The sequence below is a fragment of the Rhinolophus sinicus genome, linkage group LG05, assembly GCF_036562045.2.
Source record: "Rhinolophus sinicus isolate RSC01 linkage group LG05, ASM3656204v1, whole genome shotgun sequence".
Classification (NCBI taxonomy): domain Eukaryota; kingdom Metazoa; phylum Chordata; class Mammalia; order Chiroptera; family Rhinolophidae; genus Rhinolophus; species Rhinolophus sinicus.
In genome coordinates, this window is record NC_133755.1 from 129,134,681 (window position 1) to 129,153,527 (window position 18,847).

At 36.4% G+C, this 18,847-nt stretch overlaps 1 protein-coding gene across 3 annotated transcripts in view; it reads right to left on the bottom strand.

Moving 5' to 3' along the window:
• Nucleotides 1-18,847, bottom strand: part of MMS22L (MMS22 like, DNA repair protein) — a 115,971-nt gene that overhangs the window by 40,188 nt on the left and 56,936 nt on the right. The gene's annotated exons all lie outside the window — the stretch shown is intronic.

Genomic DNA, 18,847 nt, shown 5'->3' on the forward strand with positions numbered 1-18,847 from the left:
TAAAATACAAATTCAACACTGCCTCAAATTTTGATTCATCATTTGCTCAATTTCTTTTTCTTAATTCAATTGAAAATTTAGACATGTCTAGACATTTACAGAAATATAAGAAGGGGAAAGACTAACAGCTTTTACCATGATCTAGATTATAAGGCATTTACACAATATGCCTAGTAATTAATAATATTATTTAAAACTAAATGTGCAACCATGATGTTAGTCCTATTTCTGTTTATACACTGCCATATCAATTGAGAGTACACACAAATGCATGTACACCATCATCAAATTTTTCTATCTTTAATTAAAGAAAAAGCAGTGAAAAATAACCGATGGAGCTAAGGCAGAAGACTTTCTTTGATAGTAGTGGTATTCTATTAAGAAAAATAATTAGTACTTTGAAAAAAGAAACATTCCTTATATTTTAAATTAGTTTATCTAGAGGAAGTGGACACAGAACTAGTATATGTACTTAAAACAATTCCACAAAAAGATCAAACTGTTTGTAAGACTACATATTAGTACTTTTCACATAACTACACAAAAGCAAATATTATAAGTATAAATTATATAACATTTGGACTCTGACCCTTTACGGTGGAATTCTTGTATAATCATGAGGCACTACTTATTACTACTTGAAGTACAAGAAAAAAGTGTACAAATGCCTGGGGAAAGAATATCATAGCAAGCACTTCTCATAAAAGCTAACCAAATATCTGCTATGCTGTGTAAAAACCTGCCTGAAATGCTTTCAACTTGAACTAGTGGCTAGAGAACCATTTCAAGTCCTTTAGCTTTAAGATGAATATCAAACCACTAAAATCTGTTTGGCAACTAACTCAATTGCCTACATCAACACAGCAAAGTTCATGAATACATTTCAGCACACTGGATCCAAGTAAAATAATACTACCATTTGCACAACCTATTTACAGCTTTTTCAAAGTGTATTGGTTTCAAAGGATAATAAGCAACTCATTGCACTTGGGTAGCATGGGTTTTGCCCACTATTTCTAATAGACAAGCCATGTTCTTCACTAAAACCTATCCCATAGGAAGGGGTTATCATTTCTGATCATCCTCCATGTGCTAGAAATTCTTGAAAGTAAAAATCACAACAATTCTATGAGATAGGTATCATTAATCCTGTTTATAAATGATGAAGCTGATAGCAAGATAGTAAAATAATATACCCCAAAGTCACATGACTAAGAAGTGAGAAGGACTGGCCCCGAAATCTGACTCTGAAGCCTGTACTTTTCCTTACACACTATGACACACACCCTTATGCACTAAGTCACACACACACATACACACACACATACACACACATTACACACACACACACACACACACACACACACTTGAAACACTGATAAATTTTCTGCTCTCCCTACTTGGGTTGAAGAAATTTCAGCAAGCCTAAGAAAAGAAGCTGGAAAAGCCAGGTGTAGCTTTGCCTTATGAATAGGCAGGGGCAACACCACAATTCTGTACTAGAAAACTTTAGAAAAAGAGATACCAAAAAAAAATACATTCAAAACAATATTTAAAAAGGCCAACAAATGTGAATCCCTTTTGACCTCTCCACAACAAAATGTTGAGGTACCAGGGAGTATAGCTAGGAGTTACTATGGAGATCTGATTCAGAGCTCTGAAAAAAACAAACCACTAGGCAAAAAGTTAAAACTAGAAATTGCACCCTCCAAGGTAAGAGTTAACACAACAAAAACAAGTTCCAATAAAGTGTAAGACATTGACCCCAAAACAGACTTGTTTTGGAAATGTGCAATCCACGTAGTGTTTTGGTTTGAAAATAATCTATATATCCTGGGAATATGCAAAATACTTTCTGTTCCATAGTTTGTATGTTCAAGCAGTATCAGTCTAGATAAGAATGATAATCTGCTATTTTAACACAAAACAAAGTTGTTTAAGACCTTGTCATAACTGCTGTAACATGAAGAAATCAGAGTGGCAAATGCAGGAAATGCCAAAGATTTACTGTAACATGGAACTGAGGGAAGAATCAAATTTCTGACTGTAGCCAAAATAGTTAGAAATATCCCATGCAGTCATAGGTAATTTTTAAAATTACATTTTCTGTACCAGAAAACTAACTACACAAACACTACAGAAAACTAGGTTATATTAGATGTGACTGCGTCTCTACTGTAGGTACACTGACAAAAATGCAAACATTGAAAGAAGCACTGTTACTAGAGATAACAATATAAAAGAAAACACAAACATAAAATATATAAAGAATATGACAGTTCTAGACGTCATGGCTATTTTATGAACCATGTTCTACCTTCTTGAACAAATAGAAAAATATAAAAGTAAATTCATTGCACAAAAGGTAAAATGTGATTTCAGGTCAAAAACGAAAGGAAATATCACAAGAGATGTAGAATCTCCCAACTCCTGGCAAATGCTGTAAGGACAAATTTAACATGGATTAAAATCATTTTGGAAATATACTCATGTAGAAACGTACATGCATAACGAGACCACTTCCATTTTAAAAGATGCAATATAGTATAGCAGAAAACAAAATTTGCCAAGTTATTCACAATGCAGCTCACATAACAGAAACAAGAGTAACACCCATTATTTATCGGTATTTACCATGTGCCAAACACCATGCTACGTGTTTTATAAGCATTATTTCTCACCCTCTGAGGTAGGTACAATTATTATTCAAATCTTACAAATGAGGAAATTGAAGCAAAAGTAATGACATGTTGGGTAACACAGCTCGTTATTAGCAAAACTACTCAGGGCTGTGTAACCTTGAAAAAAAAAGGGTAATTTCCCAATTTTTGTTTGAAGAATCAAAAACGGGAACGATCATTTTCTATATCCACTGTTAGGTTTGTTATGAAGACCACGTGAAATAACGTCCTCGAAAGTGTTTAGAAACCTATCATTACATTATGTAAACCCCCAAACTTTTACATACTTAGTTATCCAGGTCTTCTTATTCTTCTATTTTAGCTCTGGGACCCTGCCTCCTTTGGCTTACCTTATTATGTTCAAGCGCATTCCTGATTCCTGCATGTGACTGTTCTTTTGTCACTCATTCTAGTATTTGCTTTCCTGTTTTTATCTTCCTACTACTTCTTGTGATTCCACACATTCATTTATCCATCTTGCCTCTGCCATTCCATCCCTAACCAGACAAACAAATGTACTAGCCCTTCTATCACATGAGAGGCGCTGAACCCTCCACCTGACTGCTGCTACCTGCCAGCCTGGTCTCTCCAGTATGCTCCTCTCTGATAATTTGGGCAGGCTTATGGAAATACTTACTAGACTACTATATCCTAATATGCTCGTTTCTCCTACAACTGATAATTATGGAACAAGGTATGACATCCTGTCCACCACGTTCCTGGTAGTCCTAATTTTCTATGTAATACTTCTAATATACTATGCTTCAAAAATTTAAAGAACAGTTGTCTATTGGTGGACCATGCACCACACAGAAAAGCATAATATAATAAATGTGACTGATAAGAGCTAAGAGAAAGCAAGGGATTAACAACAATAACTGAATTCCTTTTACAGCTCTACTCCAAACCTGGCAACTTTCTTCAATCTATATTAGTGAAAAATGTAATGGGAAGTTCTAAGTTAAAAAGTTGTTCTAAACCATTATGAGTAATTATTCCAAGTATCTGATTGCTCTAATAGAAAAGTAGACGGGAATCCGGATACTGTACGACCACTTTTAGATTCAGTTAAACCCTAGGCACTTTGAATCCTCTTGTCACTCTTGTTCACATCTGTAAAACAGGGCTACAATCTGCTTTAGTACCCAGAAAGAACATAACATAACCGAAGTAATGACATGACTACAAAACCCCACAAAGTTTTAAAGCTGGGAGGTACCCTAGAAATCACTGAATTCAATTGTATCTTCAAAAAATGAGGAGAAAAAAAAAACAGCCTCCAGGTACAAAGAGACTTCTGCAAAGCTTCCCTAATGGTAGCTTGAGTTTTCACTCCCAATTCTGTGCATACCCAAGTTACCAAGGAGAGGCAATAAGCAGAAACCAGGCTGCCAGGAAGCCACCCAGACATACCTTGCAAAGCCTCCCTGTAGTAGAGGCCTCAATGCACCTGTGCGTGGTGGCGGGGGTGAGTGAGTGGTGGATGAGACTAAATGCATGCAGACGATCGAGGCAAGAGGTCTGTTGGCTGTTTTGAGTGTTGACGACTATGACAAATACAAAGCACAGCACCGGAAATGATGCTTCAGACACATACATGCACCATTAAGGAATAAAAGGGCTCCTCAACGTGTGAGGAAAATTAACCAAATGAGCACTTACCTAAGACCAGCTCACGACCCTGGAAAACTCCTGAGACTTAGTTTTTCATCTATTAAATGGGAATAATGCCCTCCTATCCTCCACGGAGCTGCTAACAATTTAGATTTACCTAAATCACACCATTTAGGTAAAAACAATTTGTAGACTATAAGGCAAGAGAGTATGCCTTTTAGTTGCATTGCTACTGCTTCTAAGTCCTGATAACCAAGTTCACAGATGCAGTAGAACATTATCTAGAAAGACATGAGATTTAGAGACACACAGACCAGGTACAAATCCTACTCTGTCAACCACTAGTTGCACTTCCTCATCTGTTGTAAGAATTCTTCATAAGACACGTTCAGTAAGTAGAACAATTATTATTTATTGTTGGCTAGAGAATCAAAAATTGTTTATTGAGAATAGATGTGCCAGCCCTATTTTACGTCTTTGACCTTTATTAGCTAACTTAATCCTGTAGGTACTATCGTTATCCCCATTTTATGGACAAAGAATCTAAGTACAGAGAGGATAAAAAATTTGGCTCATACTGTTAGTAGCGGCACAGCCAGAATTTGAACCCAGGCAATCAATTTAACTACCATGAAACAAGTATGCTATAGCTACCTCACATACCATTTTATTACCCAAATAAATAATACATGTTTTAAATGTCACATTGCTGTGTGTATTCATTCCTATGCCAAGATCATAATAAAGGTAGTTTCAAAGTAGTATAACACCCAATCCCAGGTGGCATACCAGATATGCAGACACTAAAAGTTGAAAGCTTCTGGGGAGTATAGACTATTCTACAGGGATCTCAAAGGTCAATGACGTGACAATTTGAAAATTTCCTGTGAAGAGAATAAATCAGGAACCCAGTGTTAAGCCTTGCAAATCAATCATGCTTATAGCAAAGCTGCCTTATGGTTTTACAGAATACTAGCGAAGTACTTAAAGTGAGGTTGTTTGCCCCATCCCCCCAAAAATATGGTATCGTATGAAAACATGTCAATTAAAAGTGATTATTCTTATAATTCTATTAGTCTTTCACTATATAGAAGATTACGGGTCTCAAATTACTGAAGTTTTTCAGTGATATGTCACGCACTTTATAGTACATCAATAACAAAGATCGACCTCAGTCATTCTCAATCTTGACTACCATCATCTGTGGTAGTCTACAATCATCTGTGGAGCTTTTTAAAAATACTAACATCCTGGCCTTACTAAAGATCTTAACTGCATCTTCAAGTTTGGGGCCTACACTTATTACTTGTTTTAAAATTCGGACTCCGTAGATCGGGGGAGGAGCCTGAGTGACATCTGTATTAGGCAGACGCTGCTAGCCCCCAGACCACACTTCAAGCAGTCACTTTCTTGGCTTTTCTCATCTATAAAATGGGGACAATAACAGCACCTACAGGATTAAATTGGTTAAAGTAAAACACTTAGAATAGGGCTGACACATATATTCTCAATAAACAGTCTCTGATTTTCTGGACAACAACAAATACTTCATTTACTGAATATGTCCTATTTAATTCTTGCAACAGATGAGGAAATGGCCATACAACCAGTGGCCCGTGGACCCCAATGAACAGCAAGACCACACATAATTCTTTACTGAAGGAGCGTTGAGAACCATTCCCCTACTCTATAGGCCTAAGTGTAAAACAAAGTATAGGTTTTATACTAATTCAGAGAAGAAAGATCATTGAAGGAAGCAGAAGGAAACAGGCATGGAAATAATTCCTAAAGGACACGTGAAGGGCTGGATAGGTGAAAAGGAGAAAAGTGAAAGCACAAAGGCATATAAAATGCATTCATTTACTCTCCAATTCAACACATATTGCAAATGTGCTAGGCAGTAGAAATACAAAGTTAACAAAACAAAGTGTAGGCCCTGCTGGAGCTTATATTCTCACAAGAGACATAATTAAACATAGGTGTGTAACAGCTCAGGTGGTGGTAAGCTTTAAGGATAAAAAAGAATCAAGGTACAGGGATTATAAGTGATGGGAGCTAATGTTTCAACTACGATGATCAGGAAACACCTTCTGAGAAGGCGACATCTGAGCAAAGGCTAAAAAATAAGCAAGGGAGAGAAACACATGCATATATGGGGGAGAGCATTGCAGGGAGAGGAAACAGCATGCACAAAGTTGTTGCCAAGACTTGCAGTTTCATAGGCTCAATGAACAACAATCAGGAGGCCAGGCCGCTGGCTGAAGCACCACAGATGACAGAGGAACAGCAGATGAATTCAGAGGTATCTGGGTTCCAGATCATGTAGGATCTTGTAAGCCATGGTAAGGACTTTGACTTTGGATAAAATCAAAGTGAATAACAAGCCACAAAAGCAGAAGAGGAACACAACTGACACCTCAAAAGGAACATACAAAAGAGCAAGATGTTGAGAGAGGGGGGAAAAAAGTAACCACTCTGATTATAATGGAGAATTTTTATAGTAGCATTATAAGGCAATAAATTTAAGAATAGAAAATAGGTCCCTATTTGTTAAGTCACATGTTTTCTTCAATTCACTTTACAAGTGTCGGTCACTGAACTGGATGCCAGAGATACAAAAATGATTACGACAGATCCTGCTGAGGGGTTGGGGGGGATGTTTTTAAAGGTCGGAAGGAGCCACCGAAAGATTTTGAACTGAGGAATGGTATAGTGGAAACGGTGCTTTGGGAAACATGAACGTGGTTATGGCAAACAGAATGGGTTAGAGGAAGAACTGACTGGAGACAGGAGAGACCAATTAAGAAGCTTCTGTAAACAACTCGGGATGAGCTAATGTGTAATTTGAGCTACTTTATGTTGGAAAACGAAAGCTAACAGTAATTACTTGATATTTTGTGAAAGAGAAAAAGGAGCAATCTATGTTATTACTAAGGTTTGGGGGGATGGAAACAAAGGTAGGAAGAACAGTTAATTACTACAGAAGGAGAGTATAATTTGATTTGAAAACAGAAAATTTAAATAACAAAATCCAAAATGTTTTTGGAAATCTGGACCAAGAGTCCAAGAGTTAAATTCTGACTCAGGAATCACTCTGTCTGATAGTTCAGCTCATTTTAACGAACATTTCAATATCTATTAATTAATTACATGAGGTACTGTATTACAGGCTCTCAAATATGGTGCTTGCTCTCATCAAAGAATGCACAATTAAGTGCTAAGACAGGTATAATGCACAAAAAAGGACCATCTGTTTCAACTGGGGTGAGGGAGGGCAGTGGTGGATGAAGGCTTTCTGGAGTAAACATGTCATTACTAAGTTATAGAAGTTGTGTTAGCTAACTGAAAAAGAAAAAGTCTCAGAAAGTTGAAATAATATGAGTAAAGCATGGTGACATGAAATTGCACGGTGGACGAGGGAACTCACGAACAATTTAGTATTGACAGAAGATGGAAGGTCAAGGAGCAGAATGATGGAAAATGAAACTAGAGTATGAGGACCAGGTCATGGAGGGCTGTGCCATCAAAAAAGTTAGAGCTACAAGTAAACAGCTCTTTCAGGTGGAGAGAATCAATGGAGATAAAACCAGCTTACATACCCAACACATATTTTCCCAATAGTTTGTTCCCAGTATAACCTAGAACTTACAAGGACTACCTTAGACATTCATATATTTAAACACTCTGTGAACTGCACAGAGCTGATGTTACAATGCTGTTTGTCTTTCAAATAGTTTCATTATAAACCCAACCCGGTAAGTATGTGTATGTATGACATGGTACATATACAAATATGTACAACTACTCATCACAACATACTATGGATATATGTGTTTTTGCCAATGGTTGAATGCTATTTTATGCTCTCATCTAATAAAAGCGAGCGCACCAGACCAACTTGAGCCAGCTTGACCTATAACCATTTAGCATTATTAACACAACACAGTGCAAATGCTTTGAGCAAATGGGTGCTTGACTGCACTATCCTCAGTTGCATATGTTTATTTTGTTGTGGTCTCTGTTTGCCATTTATTCTGTGTTTGGGGGAACGGTTCGACCCATGACCAACAAGTAATAGTCCTGAACGTAACACAAAGAATAAAAGAAAAAGTGTCATCCGAAACATTAAGATTTAAGTTTAATAGCACCTCACAGGCCTTCAGGGGAATGGTTGAGGTTAAAACCATATTAAGGCCTGGATGAAGTCCTTTGACATTACAACTATTAATATAAAATACTATAGGCAGGTAGATGTTGTGACAGGGATTGTGATGTGACAGATGATGTGACAAGAGAGCAATCACCACCTGACTGTGACAACTCATTTCCAAAGAGGTAATGCTACGGTACCTTGTACTGCTAATATTCAGTTAGGGCCCTCATTTCCAGGAACTCATCCTCCAAATTTATGTGGGTATAAGAAATGGATGAAAGTAAGAGAGGGAGAGATTACGGGCTCAATATAAAACTAGTCAGTTTCCAAGTATGCCTGCTACCAGAATATCATGTAGGTAAGATCATGAGTTATAATACAGGATCTTTGTCCATGTTAGAGGGACTCAGAGGTGAGATCATCTCTGTAAGAAGTCTCACAATAAAATGCATACATCTTAGATAATGTCTAAAGTTGTCATACTGGTCTTTTGGGATTTCAAATATGGTTCTCATCCTCTTCAACTGTATAAAGGAATAGGTATAACTGAGCAAGCATACATGCACTGGATCTCACCTAACGTGGTAATTATGTATAGAATTCTCATACAAGAAAAAGGAGAGATGAAAAAAAACAAAAACAAACTTATGAATTCATGGTCATAAAAAGAAATCAGAATATATTTATTTGCAATATATGCAATAATGTGAACAGAATATTTATGAAAATAGCCTTCATTTTGGAACAGAGATCACCAATATGTCAAATTTAGCAGCATGTGTTTAGTTACTATGTGGGGGAATGTGATTTGGGTTCAAAAGAACTCAGGATCATTTTATTAAAGGTCAAGACTCAAACATTTTTGAAGCTAGGGCTGAATTCCATTTGTGAGCACTTTTTCATAATTGGTGGTAATAAATTCATAAAAAGAAAAAGTTTAATGGTAATGTTGACTGATTCTTAACTACATGAACCCAAATGTTCCTGTCACAGTGAAATTTGTTCTATAATTTACCTTAATGGACTAGGTATATCGATAAATATAGAAAACGTCCAGTCTCTTTTTTTCCCTTCCATTTAAATCAAATCCAATTCTATGTCAATAGATTGTACCAATGTATAACTATAGTAGATAATGCGTTGGGAAAAGTAGTGTTCTTTGATAAATAATCTTTCTAAAACCTCTTAACAATTCTGCATCCTCAATATTTTTCTTACACTCAAGAAATGTAGTAAATTACACAACAGGACACTACTGACCACTGCCAACTGTAATAATGGATCTAAAAACTTCATTATCAGCTCCAAAAGTGAGTATATTTTCAGATTTCAAAACTCAGCCAAGCAAGAGGCAAAAAGTATCTAAGGAAGTTTTAGAAGAACTTTCTTCATCAAAAATATAACCAAATTTTATTAAGTAATAGCTTAGTCACCACTGTAATATAATGCTAAATCTGGGATATATAAATAAGCCTTCTAAGTTTTTAAATCCCTTGAAATTATGTGTAAAATTTTTTGCATGTAAATGTATATATTTTCATGACAAGAAAGACTATAGTTTTCATGGCAGTCTCAAAAGGGCCTACCTCAAATGAATGAAACCTACTAATTAGATCCTGTCACTTTTCTTATACCACTTTGTAAACAACATATTCTAAGTATAAGCTAAATGCTTCCTCTAGATGTCTTACCCGAAATCCTCTTCTCCCTTCTTTTCATTTCCCCACTCTGTGCCTCTCCTGCTCCCAACAACCCAGCTGTAACCTCTGTGTATCAAATACACTAACTTTGAAAAGAAAAGCTTAAGATGCATTTTATAAAGAAAAAGCTGTTACTAGTCAATGTACAAGATCATCAAAATCATCAAAAAGAAATAAAAGTATAAACTTGTTTAGAACAAACCTGTATTTAACAGTCAATAAATTTCTTAATTTTAATTTAGTTATTCCAGATACTTACACATACATTTCTCTCTAGAGATGCTATCTGCCACACTTACTGTAGTTCTTTAAAGGGGAAGAAAAGATGGAGGGAACAAAAGTTTTCCTAAAAGATTACCCATTGAGTCAATGATCTGTGGGGGTTATTATGAAGCTCCATTACTAGGGTTGAGAGATTCAGAGGCTTTTGTTATGTCACTAATTTCTTTTAGCAAGGCTTCAGCAAATGAGCCGATTTATCTAGTTCTGCATGCTTGGCGCTTGATACACGCTATTTGTACATGACAGGTTTCATCTGCACAGCACCACTAATAACATTTATCTGAACATCAAAAAGCTCATCTCCTGACATAAAAAAAAATGCATATACTGGGATAAGAAATGTTAAAGAGGTGAGCAAAAGATCTGTGATATCTTATAAAATGGAACCAAACTACAGGAAGATCACCAACTGAGTATGAATGTGCAACAGGGCTACAGGAACAGACAAAACACCAAAAAAAGGGAAAACTGGAAAGATCCTTGCTTACAGTGATCAAGTGTAGGGCTTCCCTAGCATCCTGTGAATTTTAACGAGAAATGGGAAAAACTAATTCACTTCAAACAAGAAAGTATGAAGCTTTATGATCAAAGCTTCATACAGCTTTATGACCAAAGAAGAAATATTTCAAAATAAATTTTAAAATAGTCCCCATTGCTTTAACCAACAGAAGAAAATGAACCCCTGAAATTTACTCTTACAGGGAAAAAAATGTTTAGATTGTTGCTGTGGGTCACAATTAAAAACCTCTGATAAAGCTTAAAGTCTTTATAGGAAAGTAACTTTAGAGAACACAAAACAAACAAAAAGGTAACCAGATGTAAAACTCCTTTCCTTTCAGAAATGATAATCAACTTAAAAGCATCCCTGTGAAAGATTCTGAAAGGAGGGTACAGCCTCCATATCTGAGGAAAAAGGTAATCACAAGGTTATTTCCAAATTTCCAACAGATGATACATACAACACATTCTTCTGAGAAAAATCAGTATTTTTCTCTGTGAAGAAGGTATACATCAATTTAAAGAATTTGTTCCTATAACTTATCTTTCAGAACATGAGGTTAGATTAGGCTCCAATCACCCCCTACTCCAACTCTTCTCAGCATTTGGTAATATAGATAGTAGAGCTAATTTTCTGTCACTCAGGAAGAACTGTTGGATCACTAAACTTGTATCATCACCACCTCTGAAACACAGTAAGAAAATCACTGTTAGAACCAATGGTTTTTAGATCGAACCCACCATCAACAATGTCAACTCTGCCTGGCCGTGTTAACAGGAAAATGTTTTACGAGTTCCACCACTGGGCATCAATTTAACTTCCAGCACCAGCTACGCTGTAAAACCGTGAATGTAATTTATATGGTGACCCGCATGTGTGGGAAGCAATATCTAGGTGAAACTTCTCACAGTCTGACAAAATGCTTTGATTTGCACCATTCAGATGATTGAGCAAAAAGAGTTTAAGCAATCATCACCAATAGCCTTTATCTCCAAATGCAGTAAAAATTTATTACTCTATGAGTGCAACCTATTGCTTTAGAGTCGGCTTGATAGAATAGAAATGATTGGATAAATATTACATTTTCAACTGGTACACATCTTGTCCATTAGGTTTAAATATTGGACAAACTGCGTGTTTAAGATAAACATCAGTCTTAGCTGATTCCATCACATAGTACATTTAGAAAGCCTCCAAATGTTTCCATAGTAATATTTTTGTGCTTCCACATAGCTGAGGATACATGTTCATTGCCAATTAGGAGATAGTAAACTGAGAGACCACTGAACTCTTAAACAATTTACCTTTGTCTTTTACTTAGCATTTAATACAGTTGACAGTTATATACACATCTATTGCTGTGTATGAAGCAATGGAATAATCAACCACTCAAAAAGGAAAGGACATAACATGGCTCATCCACCTCTCCTATGTAACAGTTTACTATTCAGGCCTTTCTAGAAATTTTAAACTAGCCTAGATTTCATGCTCATGGCTATTGCTGTGAACGAAGAGAAGAATATTTACCTGGCAACCTCTCTACCTGCCTGCCCAAGATCATACACCTTTAAAGATGGCAATGGGTGCTTCTGATCTACATATACAGCGCAAAGCTGTCATGATTCCTGCAATGCGACTTTTAAGTATCCTTTCTGGCATCACGGGAGGGATCCTACCCATATAATCTTCAATGCCTTTGGGCTCCTAAGCAACTTCAGTAACCTTGACTAACCTGATTAACTCAGTGTTACTTTCTGCTATTTTCTAATTTGGTTTGATTAGATACTGCAAAGTAACTTATATCACTTCCCGTTTGGTGATGAAAAACTGAACTCAGTGGTTAAATAACTAGATCAACAAGTAATGGAAATGGAATTATCACCCAGCTCTATCTGATTCCAAATCATTTTCCACTATAAGCCATACTGAGGATCATTTTTGTTCAAGATGAGACTGTAGTAATTAAAATCTTACACCTGAAAGTTTAAAAATGTCCTGAATAAAATAGTAAAATAAAACTTAAACACATATAGGGTTATTTATATCAGGCATATCTTTATGATACACCTAATCACCAAGATTTATTCATTAAAGCAATACACTACTAATCAAGGGACCATCAGGCGGGATGACTACCGGTCCTTAACCTTGGCAGTTGAGTTGTTTTCCTGAATTAAGGTTCCCGCCTTGTCTTCACACATTTTGTTTGCCACATTAAAAAAAAAAAATAATTGCAGTGTGCAAAATGGATATAAAGCCAAAACCTACTATTGAGAAACAAATCATACTATGTTCCATATACAAAGCCATTTGTTCCAGTACCACTAGAAGAGACTTAAGCATTTAACTTGGAATGCCTAGCAAGATCTTTTAAGTTGTGTTTCTTATCTTGTTCTTTAAAATTCGAAACTAGAAAATCCCACTTGACTAGAAAGATAAATAAAGAAAGAAAGAAGGAGGAGGAGGAGGAGGAAAAGGAGGTTGTCACTTCTAGGGTTAACAGATGTTTTTTGTAAGATTTTAGGTAAGATTAACCTTTTGCTCACAATAGGACTGGTTATTGGTTTTATTTTTTTTTCACTGTCTTTAACTCAGGTAAAAATCAATACAGAGCGAGACAAAGGGCTCTAGAGGGCCTGGCTACACCAGCTTTTGGTTTGGCTCCTGCACAATTCTACAACATGCTGAGGCTGGGAAGGATTAGCCTGCTTGTGTTGAGTAAACCGATGATACTCAATAAACAGTTTCTGTTGTAAACCCCTTAGGACGTGCAAAGCCACACTAGTTGGCAATAGCCCAGATAAGCTGCAGAACCAGCTGTAATCTCATTTAGACCTGAGCTGATCCTCCTGTCCTTTCATTCCACAGGATCAAAGCAAACCACTGAGGAGGCAGCTGTATTATAGCGGCTCTGCTTGCTGGATGCAGCAAACATTTCATAAATTCCACTCCTTGAAGCAAGTCTCTACCTAATCTCTACTCAGAGCTGGGACAATCAATGAATTTCTGAATTCATTAGACTGATTATTACAGGGTAACTTTTTTCTCTTGGGAGAAATGTGATGATTGCACGCCAACTTTACAAAGCAGCTCCTATTTTTGACCATCATTTTCTTCTTGAAGGGCCCAAATTTCCCCCTACAATACCAAATAAAAATGCTTTAATATTACTTAGATCATTGTATTTAATGCATATAAACAAGCAAACAGTATAGGATGCTGAATTCCTCCAGATGGAGGAGCTGACTACCACTCAAACACACCCAAGCTGTAACAGTGGCTTATATTCCAATGCTTAGTGACCGTGGGGGCAGGAGGAGTGGAGGGAAGACCAAACCTTACTGTGAACAATACCATCCCAATATTGGACCAAAGTGGTATTCAGGAAAAATTCATAGAAAGCATTTCTGCAGTTCATCAGAGAATATTATTTAACATTTATTTGTAACTTTTCCATAAAACAGAACGCAACTTTTAAAGTGTTCCAAAATGAGTGTTAAGTATTTCAAAATAAGTGTTTCTTCCCCCCCCCCGCTTTCAATAGAACTGACACCTTACTATCTCATTCTACAGGAAATTTCCTTTAATAGAAATCTAAATTTCAACTTACAAAGCTTTAGAAAGCAGCCACCACTCCCAAATTTAAGAGACTACTAACTGAATGTATAATGGGCATTGAAGAAGCAGGTATTGGGTGTCACATCACAGGTCACTCTAAAGAGTAAACATGAAAGAAATGAAACTGAAAGCTGATGTGCACGGCTATTTGTAAAACATCAGCATTTAAAAAGAATCAATGAATAATTTAATGCTGAATGCCAATAGTTGAGAGGAATCCTATGGAACATCTAGGCAGAGCGCTGGCCAAACTTTTCTGTAATATTTAGGTTTTGCAGGTCACATATTCTTGCCAGTTTACAAACCTTTAAAAATGTAAAAAAGTCTTAACTCGATGGCTGTACAAAAACCAGCCATGGGCCAGATCTCTTTAAGCAGCATCTTAGTTTGCCAACCCCTTCTAGTGCAAACTACTCCTTTTACAGACTAGGACACAACCTCAGGAACATCGGGTTCTTTTAACTAAGCAGCAGGTGTCAGCATTAGAATTCAGATCTATTGAGTCCCACTCTGGTGTTTGTCTATTGCCTCCTAATATTTACCCCAGTTATTACTCCCGAAAGAAAATGTGTGAAGAATCAACTGCATTTCAGACACGTCTGAAAAAGATAATCAAGATTGCGTGGGACTTATCAATCTAGAAAGCAATCTGGATCACACATTAACTGACCCAATCCTTTCCTAACAAATGCTACTTTTAATGATTCACCGCTCTCCAATCCATTCTTCAGACATAAAAGGGCTCCATTTAACATAATCACATAACAGCAAAAGTGATAAATATCGAAATCTTAACTCTTCTAATATTTGCAAAATCCAGATCTTTGTAATAACACCACGATAGGAAACTGCAAAACTGTGTAATTAGACTTTAATTGTATTGTGAGGCATGCATTAATCACAAAGTTTAAGTACCAAGGATAGAATTATAATAATTCTGTAAAACAAATTTAAGCTAGCTAAGTAGGTCAGAACCACTAACATGCAACAGGAGACCTCTGGGAATTTATCAGTTAATGGCTATTTATGTGCAAATGAGTGCCCTCCAACCCTCCAAAATCCTGTGTAGCTGAAGGGTATTTCTGTTAACCAGGAGCACTGCTTAACTGCAGAGGCAGAAATTAAACCATTTTATTGGAATGATTTTTAATTCCTCTGGTTTTTTCTTACCACATGCCCTCCTACCTTTCTAGAAGTACAATTTACAGAACACATTTAACAGGAAAAAAAAAAAAAATGGTTAGAGTTTTCAAAATTGGTCTCTCCTAATGCCCACATGTGTACACACACACACACACACACACACACACACACACACACACACACAATACACCTTCCGCAAAATTAAAGGAAAACATTTCTTTTACTTCACATCCTCCAAAGGGGCTTACATTGTTTAAAAACTAAAAGCTTCAATACAAGCACTACGTTAACACTGTTTACAATAAACTATAATAAAATAAAATTATATTTTATATCCTTATATTATTATCTAACAGAAGACAAAGAAATTCAATGTAGTTTGTCTATATGATAATTTTTCCTATGAGTCAAACTATATACCTATCAAAGTATACTCTGAGAAAAAAAAAAAAAAAGCTTTTTCTTTTTGTTAAAAACAAAACCCAAAAATCCAACACCCTAAACGCCTCATTTCTAACTTGCCTCAAAATAAAATGAAGCATTTGAATCTTTTCTGAAGGGGGTGGGGGATAAGCAGAATAAAATTTTAATAGGACATAAATATGGTTAAAAGAAACCACTCAACATCCATTCTCAGGACCATGCCAAACTTACTGAAGATGTAGTATAAACTTAAATACTGCCTAACTTTTAGATTTTAGGTGGAATAACAGTTATCTAAAATTACTCTTTTTAAAAATTTCATATAGCAGCAATCTAAAAGTTTTAAGTTGTGCTAACATTCCCTTGGAGTTCTTTCTTTCCTATCATTAAATGAGAAATAAAATATTTTATTTAAACCTAATGGTAAGTTAAAGGCAAGTAAAGGCCAAGATAAGACATCCAGTATCTTTAAAATTACAGTATTTTATAGCACAGGGGAAACCTCCATACTTTAAGTTAGAGTAAAAAAGGTACTATTTGTGGGAACCCAATTTTAAACACACAGGTAATAAAAATGTGTGTACAATCCTTCAAAATGATAAGAAAAAACATTTTATTCATCTTTCTGTAATTGAATTTTCCAGGGTTGTAAGTAAATTATAGCAGAGCAGATGATTATATCAAGTTTGCTTCTGATTAGTATGCTTTGGAAACACACCACTTCTGGATTCAGAGCGCGATCATCAAAGGTAGCAAGTGCTCCAGTGGACAATTATGTTTGCATATGAAATACGGAACAGAAGTCTCCAGCCTACTGCCACGTGTTATACTTAAATGTATAATACATGTAAGTCATAGGAATTAACATGCATTTATAGCCTTAAAAAAAAATTCGTTACAGTGATCTGCTTTTAGGAAGAACACTATGAAGTAGAAAAGATAAATTCGTACACAAAAGTAACCATCTGCTAAAGGTCATCATCTGATGTCAGGAGGCAACTCTCAGAAACTGTAAACTCCGGGCTCCCATGCCCCTTGTGGTTGGGACGATACAGTGGTCACACGGGGTCTTCCAGTCACAGGCACAGTCTCAGTCAGACCTCCTCTGCCAAGCACTGCCCTGAGATAAACAGGACCTTCTCTTCTTGTAGAGACAACAGATGTATAGTCAGCTTGCTGAAGGAGCACCAAAGCTAAAAGACAGGTTCATTTTAAGAATATCCCCTTCCGTAACTGGATGACAACATTAGGTGAGAAAGAGAACTGTGTAAGGTATATGAATGTGATTGAAAGTTACCTGACTCTGGGTGGTGAACACACAATGTGATATACAGATGATGTAGTATAGAATTGTACACTTGAAACCTATATAACTCTTTACTAACCATTGTCACCCCAATCAACTTTAATTATAAAAAAAAAATGTCACCGAGCTCTGCGTTTACATGGCTGAAACACACGAATGACATGATAGTAAAGTTTTTTGACACCCTTATGGTATGAAGTCAACAGCACTAATGAGATAAACCTCAGACTACAGGATTAATGAAAAATGTTATCACTCTGGAAGAAGTAGCCAAATCTAAAATTTCCATAATTGCTCAAAAGGTTGCTTAAATATTATTGCCTAACTATATAGCAAGCACCAGCCTGAGTCCTCAGATCATCTCTTTCCTTTATTCCCTTTATTTCCAATCAGTCTTGACTTCAAAACTCTTTCCTACCATACTGTATTTTTGAAATTACTTTTAATTTTTTAAAATTTTACCACAATGGCTATTTTACCACAATGGTTTCCTACCTAGTTTCCTTGCCTCAAGTTCCCTTTGAATCCATCATATTGCTGCCAGAACCATCTATATAATTATCATTCATTCATTCAACAAAGACTTACTAAGCCACACTATATGCCAGGCACTTTAGCTGGATACCTAGTGCTGAAGATAAAAACATAAATAAGACAAATTCCGTGCCTTCAAAAAGTATCATTCTCGTGAAGGAGATGGACAAAGACAGACGATGACATTTCAAGTGATAAACACTGTGGGTGATACAAGTATGTACAGGGTGCTCCAGGGAGGAAGCCTTCCCCTTGCTCTGCCTGGGGAGCCTGGAAATTCCTTGTGGGGGAAACTGCATATTTCACTTACACCTGAAAGGAAATAAGTTTTCCAGGCAGAGAGGGAATCAAGACATATTTCAGATGGGGGGATTAAGAGAAGTACCAGGTAATATCTTTTTCTCAAGGAGCTTATGATTCAGCCAGGGGAGAAGAGAACATGATGTATTTAAAGAACTGTTCTCATGTTGTCTCTCTACTTAAAACCTATAGACCTTGATTTCCTCCTCACCCAGGTCTATACTCTTGCCCTAATTTCAAAGCCCTTCATAATCTGGTGTCATCTTTCTACAAACCACATATCCTCTTTTTTCATCAGCCCCTAAAAACATTTAACCCCTTCTAACTTCCAGTTCTCAGATCACTCTCCTATCCTAGTATTTCCCTCTCTTCCTTCAACAACTAATATAATGGCCATTCTTATATCCCACGTCTTTCAAGAGGCCTTTCCTATCCTTTCTTCTGGTAGTCTTCTTCTTTATTACGAGTGTAAATTCTACTTCTCCTACAATACCCAGCTCCAGTGCCACCTATTTCATATCTCTTTCCTAATTCTGTCATCCCATCCCTTCTCTTCCCTCTTTCTCCAACTGAAGAATTACATAATACCTTATA